The sequence below is a fragment of the Capsicum annuum genome, unplaced genomic scaffold (genome assembly GCF_002878395.1).
Source record: "Capsicum annuum cultivar UCD-10X-F1 unplaced genomic scaffold, UCD10Xv1.1 ctg83390, whole genome shotgun sequence".
In the NCBI taxonomy this organism is placed as follows: Eukaryota; Viridiplantae; Streptophyta; class Magnoliopsida; order Solanales; family Solanaceae; genus Capsicum; species Capsicum annuum.
Genome location: NW_025894259.1, coordinates 1,077,835 through 1,087,790, shown reverse-complemented (window position 1 = coordinate 1,087,790; position 9,956 = coordinate 1,077,835). Strand labels below are relative to the sequence as shown.

At 30.1% G+C, this 9,956-nt stretch overlaps 1 long non-coding RNA gene across 2 annotated transcripts; it reads right to left on the bottom strand.

Annotated features, from left to right (window-relative positions):
• Positions 1-434: 434 nt before the first annotated feature.
• On the bottom strand, positions 435-7,516 carry LOC124895659. 2 transcript variants are annotated; one of them, XR_007051840.1, is made up of 6 exons: positions 7,242-7,516; positions 5,598-5,697; positions 4,949-5,034; positions 4,765-4,858; positions 3,874-4,033; positions 435-901 (listed from the first exon to the last, which is right to left on the bottom strand). It is a non-coding gene; the product is annotated as an uncharacterized LOC124895659 (long non-coding RNA). The 2 variants fall into 2 exon arrangements; XR_007051841.1 differs by having other exon boundaries at positions 435-907; positions 7,242-7,511.
• Between the last annotated feature and the right edge of the window lie 2,440 nt (positions 7,517-9,956).

The window sequence follows — 9,956 nt, the reverse complement described above, 5'->3', positions numbered from 1 at the left end:
ACATATTATATGAAGCATTAATAAAACATTATATTTTCCTACACAAAACTCACTATAATTTTCCTCTTCTCATTTTTTTTACATTCTTTTTGTTGGGAGATTATTTTAAATATATATTAAATAGCTCAATAATAAACTATCCACCAGAAAGAAGTTATTGAACGTCATTATTCAAATTCTTAATTTTTCTCCAAATCTTTCACTTCTTTTGTAGATCTAAGCACATTGACTTGTAATCATAAAATAATGCATTTATTAATGGCAACACTTAATAGTAAAATACAATATATGCGTTGTATTAATTAGGAATATATTGATATATTTTGAGAAAATAAAAAATTAATTAACTAACCCAATCTTCAGTGATTTCAACAACAAAGTCATTAACAATAACCAAAGACAATTCCTCAACAAAAGAAATCTTGGGACAAATATCAAAAATTCAAGTTGCTTTTAGGGAAAAAAATTATTTTAGTCCCTGTGTTTGGGCCTTATTATGATTTTAGTCCCTGTGATATTTAACTTCCCTCTTTAACCTTTAATTAAATAAAGTGAATTGTTTTAATCCTTCAAGTAATGGTGATTAGCAATTTTAACAGACTTATCCCTACTGTCAAGGGTAAATATGGTATAACAACAAAAAACACTTTTAAAAAAAAAAAAAAAAACTAACGTAACACTTTCACAGATCGTTCGGTAGCATCCTCTCCTCATTCATAACTATATCTCATATCTCAGCCTTCTTCCTTCTTTCATTCATTGGGATGCGATTATTCCTTTAATTCATGGATGAATAACTTTTGTGTTTGTCGGTTGATGAACCCTTCTTCTCTTTTCTTTCCTTTTCTTTTTTGTGAGAAAATAATTTAGCAACTCCTTCTAGGGCACATAAAGGAACTCACTGCACCTTGTGAAAAGAAGATAATCAGTATTTTCAATAATGAAACTGTGTTGCAAGAATGGGCTGCAATCCACACCGACATGTCAGTACTCAGTTTAATTAAACTAGATCTTTAATATTGCTGGATGAAAAGGGACCAAAACATTTAATTTAATTAGTACATAATAGTGATTGTATTTATATTGCAACAGTGTCAGATTTTGATATTCTTTTTACGTTTATTCTTTTTCACATGATTTCTCTTTTATATTTGATTTGTATTAAGTTTTGTATATCTCTAATCTGCATTACATAACGGTAAATGCTACAATATTATAGAATTAATAATAAAGATGAAATATCTATTTTTTTCTTTTTTTTATAACTAAACATCTACTATTTTACATAAAGAATCATTTTCGTTAGATGTTTTCAATAAGAAACATAAAAATTAAATATTGTGGTGCACATTCTGAATTTATATGATCGGTTATACTTTTTAAATGTTAGTTCTACTTATTAAAATAACTCTAACAGTTCTACTTGTGCTATTCTCACGACAGATGAAGGCGGGGATTCAAATATGAACACTATTAAACTACATTACAAAGTTCGGTGGGTGTTTGAACGAGAAATGAACTATGTTAGCGGACAAATAGCTTACTATGACTATTGCAATGGTGATGAAAATTTTATCATTCAGATGAGGCAGTGTATGAAAAAGTTGAAAGTCAACGATAGAAAAGTGAAATTTTGGTTCAAATTTGGCCCTTTTTTTTAGACGGATATGAGACTTTTATCAACTGATTTGGATATATATATAGCATTGTCTATAAAATACCCAATAGTAAAGAGGTGGAAATATTTGTCGAGCACACAATTGAGGATCAATGGAGCTATGATGTGGTTGATTTTGAGGGTGAAGGTGACCCGATACTGCATGGTGAAGAAGAGCTAGTAGATGTGGATGTAATGGAGAAAGATGATAAGAGTGATGCCACAAGTGAATAATGTGAGTCCTTTCATGACTCTGATTATTCCTTGGAAGAAGATAACAAACTTTTTGATGAAAACATCAACTCTACCATAAAGTGGGTTGGTGTTAATGGGAGAAGTAGAGATAATCAAGTTAAAGAAAAAATTATGGAATTTGGAGTTGCATCAAACATGTTGGATATGTGCCCCAATGACACTTAAGAAAATGACTGTGCTACGTCAGATGAGGAATGAATGAGTTTGCATGGAGATTATGACAATGAAAATCAAAAAAAGTTCACTGTTTTTAATCCAACAAAATATTTGGAGGATCCAAAATTTAAGTTTGATATTAATATGATTTTCAGTAATAGCAAAGAATTCAAATGGGTGGTTGAAGTACATGCTGTGAATCATAAAAAATGATATCAAGTTCTAAAAAAATGAATGTAGGAGGTCGGGGGCAACATGTAAGGTTCCAAGCTGCAAATGGTTTATATTTGCATCAAAAGCTAATCAAGATGAACCTTTCATGATCAAGACAATAGGCCCTGACAATTCATGTGGCAATCAAAGGGATAACAAGACTATTAACTCTGGATTTAGCTAAGACATACATAGAAGAGTTTAGAATTAATCCAAGTTGGGGTGCGAAAGAATTTCAAGCTCATGTGATGAGGGCTCATAATTGTACAATTACTCGGAATCAAACTTATATAGCAAAGAGGTAGGTACTAGATCTAATTACAGGGACTAGAGAAGAGCAATATGATATGTTATGGGATTATTGTGCAGAGCTAAGGAGGAGTAATCCAGGGACAACATGTATTTTGAAGTTGGACGAAAATCCAAAAACAATGGTCAATAGTAGAAAAAGATTTTTAAGACTGTATGTGTGTTTTGCAGTGTGTAAAGAAGGGTTCTTAGCTAGGTGCCGAACTATAATAGGAGTTGATGGATGCCATTTGAAAGGGAACCAAAAGGGGGGCAACTATTGACAGCAGTAGGCATTGATGGAAATGACAACATGTATCCTACTGCATTTGCAATAGTGGAAGGTGAATTGAAGGAAACATGGAGTTGGTTCCTTACACTTCTTGATGTGGACTTAGGCATCTCACAAAATCATTTTGCATGGACTTTCATTTCAGATCAGCAAAAGGTCTAATTCCAGCATTTGATGAGACAATGTCGGATGTTGCACATAGATTTTGTGTGAGGCATTTGCATAGTAATTTTTAAGACTGAAGGTTTGGGGGGACAAATACTGAAAGATGCCCTATGGAAAGCTGCTAGAGCAACTACAGAGCCTGAATTCTCCAAGCATATGAAAGAAATGGCAAAATTAGATCCAAAAGTCATGGAATGGTTCATTAATAAGCCTCTCATTCATTAGTCAAGGGCTTTTTTCTCTTCTTTTTCAAAGTGTGATGTGTTATTAAACAATTTATGTGACTCATTCAACAGTGTACTTCTACATGTAAGAGACGAGCATATTTGGACAATGATTGAGTCAATTAGGATCTACATGATGTCCAGAGTTCGAAAGAACAGAGACAAGATGATGAAGTATTGTCGAAGAATCTGTTCGAAGATCATAGTGAAGCTAGAGAAAAATAAGGCTAAAGCTGCTGAATGTATTGGCACTAAATTTGATCAATTTCACTATCAAATTGAGGACATCTATCTTAGGCTATTCTCTATTGATCTTAAGGATAAAATTTGTTCTTGTAGGAGATGGGAATTAACAGGAATTCCTTGTAATCATGCTATTGCAGTGATACGGGTTAAGAAAGGGGAGCCTGAAATGTATGTTCATGAATGCTACATAGTTGAGCAGTAATTGAAGAGCTATAATCCATCAATCTTACCAATTGTTAGCACTGATCATTAGCCTAAGATGGGGATAGAACAACCACTTCCACCCATATATAAAGCACAACCAGGTAGACCAAAAAAATCAAGAAAGAGAGAAATTGATGAGATAATTCAAAAAGAATCAGATTCTAAAATCTTACCTTGTTAAAAGCATGAAGAAAGAGTAGGAAAAAAAGTGCGGATCAGGTCGAACTTTAGGGCATAATAGTAGAAAGTGCCCTATTCTTATGGCAAGAAACCAATCTGAAGCTCAACATCAATAGATCCATCAGCAAGTAGAAAAGAAAGGTTCTTCGGCACCTAGTAATGCAACAGAAGTAAGTGATTATATAGATTGATTCTCCTTATCAAAAGTAATAATATTAAATGTTATTTTATTGTAGGTTTCAAACACTATAACTGAGAATGTGGCATCAACGCAATTCAGTTCCTCATTTGTGACAGAACAAACTGTAATTTCCTTTTTTTTTCTACTCATGTTGTTTGTATTGGAACTTAACTGACTTATTTTCTTTTGTATATTGTAGGTCAACCAGACAAGGGTACCTCAAGAACAATTGAGAAGTTCTGCATTTATTTTAAAAGAAATTGGTGAGCACTCCAGAAAAGATACAAGGCCACTCATTATCGAAAAAAAAGGAAAATAGTATGTTCCATTGTCAAGATTACAAGAAGCGGTTTCTCAAAATAGCAAGAGAGCTAGAAGTGATCCAAGATCTAAGAAGAAAGTCGTCCCTTAAATAAAGAGAAAGAAAATTGATGTCATTATGCACAGGGGTTTAGATCTGGTTCTTTCTTAATGAGTTTAAAGTTAATCATGCTCTAGTGATATGTGAATGATTATGTTTTTCCTTTTAAAATTCAATGCAACTTAAATAATTACCCTTCTATTCAATCTCATTTTTATATTAGTCTACTAGTTAATTGAGTAATTAATTTCATTCTTTTAACAAGTATCTAAGCAAAAATTATTCTCCGACTAAACGGATGATCACTCACAAAGAGGAAATGATTGTCAGTTTGTCACTTACAATGCTTTATGCATTCCTTTCATTGCAGCTGCTATAGTTTTCAAAGCTGCAATAGTTTCAGTTGTGGCTTTCACACCTTCGAGCGTGTTATCATCTACACATTTGAAAATTCAACATGTAATTTGATGCACGACACATAATTTCATGTAGCACCACACGAGAAGGTCACCAATAAACAAGAAACCTGATCGTGAATGCGAAGTTGGAAACCCCCATATTTCTCAATCTGTTCTTCATACAACTTCTTCCTCTTCAAACATTGAATAGCCGCTACAAGAAAAGAACGATAATTAGTCTTTCACATTAGTTTGAGAGAAGGCAAGAAATTCTCAATAGGTAACAAAGTCAGAATGCTTATACAGCTGTACTAAAATCGCTAAATACATTGATGGAGCAACATTAAAAGCCTGTATAAATGCAACTGCTCCATATAGAACTTCCTTTAAGTTCACAAAAAGGTAATAAATGCCCAGAGAACAGTGTCACGAAATTCCTATGATTTCATATAATGTAGAAGGCTTAGAATTTTGAGTGTAATAACTTGTCACCGAACAGAAAGCCATTTGTAAAAGATCGTACGCAGGGGTGGAGATGCTTACATTACACTGTATATACAAGGTTAAAATTACTTTTTATATATCTACAGAAGATTTAGAATTCCCTTATAGCTTCTTTATGTGTTTACTTCTTAATATTTTGAATTCTCTTAGAGAAAATCTTGGTCCTGTCCCTGCTGAGTAATGTAAAAAACCAGTATAAAATATACGAGTAAGCAGTTTAGTAATATGTATTACAAAGTTCACTCTTCATAACCGCAAATAACTCATCCATACCACTCTTGTTCTTAGCTCTTGTAAACTCTTTGGCCTTTTCAACCTCCTCGAAAACCTTCTTCAGAAGTATCTTCTCCTTCTTCTCGAGCTCCTCTAATTTCTAGATAATCGATAAAAAGAACAAAAAACTTCAAATACATGCATCGTCTTAGAATAAACAAAACATCCATGTCAGAACATACAAAGACGAGGAAGAAACTGGGTAGTACAAATATCCGATGACACAAAAATGTTACAACACTAGTTTTTCGATTTGCCTAAACAATCAAGCAAATGCAGCTTCATAAAACATTCACAGAACCATCGCACATTGTGTTATCTAATCTCATTTTCATCAACATACATACGATGAACTCGAGAGCAAAAACAAAATCAAATGAGGAATCTTGAATCTATCAGCATAATGGAAACAAGAAGATTGTGATTTTAGCAATAGAGAAGCACGTAACTATATCACCAAATTCAAACAAAGTTAGAAGAACGTATACGAAATAAATGTAAGAATCAAACTAAAGAATCATCTCTAGAACTGCAAATTTTAACCAAACTGTTACAATATGATTACGATTTATTTGTCCTACCTTGGTGGACAGAGTTACCCATTGTTGCTGGCAGAAGGTAGAAGGTATCTCGTGAAAGTAGCCGAGGTGCATGCAAGCTATCTATTCACGATTATCCAATAAAATGATTGTGATTTATCAAGAGAGAAGCAAATAGCAAGATTTTATCTTTGATATTCCAACATATTGACATAGTTCTATTTCTACAAGTATAACAACTTTCAAGAAAATCAAATGCATCTGAACTATTAGATTTTATATTTCGACGATATGTCTGGACAGACCTATTTCAGTCGTATTTTTATGTTCCAATTGTAGACAAAACCATATTTTTATTTTCTCAAAGTATAAGAAGCTTTATCAATTACCTGCTGAAGCAGAAAACGCCATTCAAACCGTGTACTTTTCCCAAATTTATTGTCTCGCTCTCAGAATGTACATAATACTACAATGATGTTTCTTTTTCCAAACTACACACCATATTACATTTGGAGTACGTTAATTCATTTACAAAATATTTCTGAAGCGCAAAGTTTCTAAAAGAATCTCTGTCTTGTACTAATGACCATAGGAACTTTTGCTACTTGAATGCTAGAATGACGTTTATGTCTTTAGGCTAGTGGTGTTGATCGCAGACGTCCACACAATAGGTGCAATTTCTATCAAGCTATTCTTTCACTCTTCCCATTCCCTACTATTATGGACGTACTCCTACCCACTAACCCTCTATCCTAAGAAGTAATATTGTTGTGATAGTAATAAGAGAGCTCACCAAGCCATTAATAAATTCTGTAGTACTCAGCACCACCAACAAGAACAACCGCAACGACGACAACCAGAACAAGATTGATGGGTTTGAAGAATCAAATAAAAATTAACAGATTTCAAAGATCGATAAACGCATTCAATTCATCACCCACTAAACTTGAGCTACCATGCAAGAAAAAATAGCAGATGTGCAAATAAAATAAAACACTAATTTGAGAGTTAAATTAAAAAAAATCAGATAAAAATAACAAATTTCAAGAATCAAAACACATTAATGAGGTCTGTAAGAAAAAAGATCGAAGAGGAATACATGTACCTTCGATCCTAGGTCGATCTGAAGAAAAATGGAGAAAGAAAATCCGATTTAACGTAGTTGGAGCAAAAATCATTCTGGTGTAAGCTCCTCCAGTAATTTTCGCTTTGAGTTTCATCAAATTTGATTTGACTTAGGCATTTGATTAAATTAAGGGAAAATCAAAAGATAAACAAAGAGTTGAGCTGGAGAGAGAAAAAAATATTTTGTTCAAGTAATGATCAGATGCAAATATCTGAAATGAAGTGCTCTTGTAATTAGTTGTGATGGAGAGAGAAAAAATATTTTTTTACGAGTGAGTTGTGATGTTATGCTGTCAAGTTAAAGCTAAAAAAAAATTTATTATTAATAATAATAATATTTTATAATATATAAATGTCTTGAGTATATTAACAGATCTGTTAAAATTATTAATCACCTTCACTTGAAGGATTAAAACAATTCACTTTGATTAATTAAAGGTTAAATGAGGAAAGTCGAATATCACAGGGACTAAAATCATAATAAGGCGCAAACACAGGGATTAAAATAATTTTTTTCCTTGCTTTTGTTTTTTTATTTTTAAGAACATAATATGAGATTACAACTTTTTTGGAGAATTTCTCCACATATCCTCTTACATGACTTGGGCATCAATTTGAATGCCTTCTTTCCAAATTCAAAAGTTTTTTCGATAAAATTCTTGAATGTTAAATGGCATAGACGGGTTATTAGTATCTAATCTCACAGGATTCATTTGCATATCTTTTTAAAAATAAAAGATAACTCTATTACAAAAAATTAAAATTAACCCCTCTAATTAAAAAAATAACCACAATGAAACTAAAAAATAATTTAAAGAAATAAATATTTTATCATTATAGGAGACAAAGATTACCTTAAAGTTGCTACAGAGAAAACGAGTAAGAAAGAAAAGTTATTTATTATACGGGCCTTGAACATTAATGGAGAAAGATGAAGATGATATATCTTTCCTGCGTATAAAAAAAAATAAATTAATTAATAAAGCTAAATATATATAAGGGGGCTAAGAAGATAGAACTTCATTCCAATTTAAATTCTATTTAAATTTAAATCCAAATATCAATTTAATTTGTTAAGAAGATTATTTTGTTACTCTTCCTCTTCCTCTTCCTTAAATTTTTCAAATATAATGCATTTGCCTTACGTTATTCTTGTTGCTAATTCTACCATTATCATTATTATTATTATTATTATTATTATTATTATTATTATTATTATTATGTATTTTTTTAAAATTAAAAGGAGTGCTACTAGGTGCATCACTGCTTTTTTGTTACTACAATTATTATCATCATATATTATTACTATTATTATTATTATTATTATTATTTTATTATTATTATTATTATTTAGGTTAATATTTTATCTTATATTTAATATTTAAGTATATTTTTAATAATATTTTAAAGGGATAAGCTAATGAATAGTAAGAGTTCATTTAGAACTCTTCAATATTAAGTTTATAATTTCAAGCTCATGGTAATTTAAAAAAAATAAAATACTGATATTTCTAAATACAAATATCTAATCTTTGAATTCAAAAATAATATATATATATATATATATATATATATATATATATATATATAAGTTCTGAATTACTGAGAGATAATAATAAAGAGTTGGATAACATTATTTTAAATTTAAATTCAAATTAAGTAATGATACATACAAAGAGTTGTGATAAAATTAAAATTCTAAAATTGTAGAGTAGTTATAATCAATATAAATTTAAAATTGTTATCTAGTTTGAATATCTTTTTAGTTGCTCAAAGTTAGGATTAGTTATGTTAAAAGGGGCTTGTAACTTATGTGATAAAATTTCATAACCATAACCTAAAGTTGTTGATTCAGCAGATATATTAAAATTCAAATCTCTTATAAAAAAAAAATGGCTTGTAACTAAGTCTGTTCAGGACTCATTAAATATAGTTCCTAGGTTTAAGTAATGAAAATCTTTTTTTTCTCTTCTAGCATTATTATTTTTAAATTTAAATATTTAATATTTTTTAATTCAAAATTTTTACTATGCATTTGTGATAACGTTTTTAAATTTCAAGGACTGTTAAGAAAATAAATAGTACTACCATTTAGCTGGTATTCTTTATTATTTTTCTCTATTAATAAATGGTTTGAAAAATTTCATAAAATCCCAAGCTGATTATCAGACTCGAATATTCGTATATATTCTCATGATTATGATTAACCTTTTTAAAAGATATATGTGTATATTCCTAAGTTTAAATTAATGAAAATGTCTTTTTTTTTCTAGCATTATTATTTCAAATTCAAATATTTAATATTTTTTAATTTAAATTTTTATTTTAATTATAACACTATTAAATTTTATCTTAAAAATTGTCATTTGACTTTTTAATATCTTGCTACTTAGCTTCTTGTCTTGCTTTTAGTGTAGAAAAAATTGAAATAATTTTAACTAAATTTTAATTTCATCTGTCTTGGTGTTTATCAGAATAACTCTTCTTATAATGTATTTTGCAAAGTTTAAAACTGCTATAATTATGATGCTGCGAGAAAGTTGTGGTCATCTATAATACTCTAAGTATTAAATTCAAATTTTAAACTCTTTTTCCTTTATTTTGTTATTATCTTAATCTTAAATTTTTATTACAAAAAAGTTCTTTTAAAATATTATTTTAAATGTGAAAGTCCTATAATAGGATAAAGTGAGAA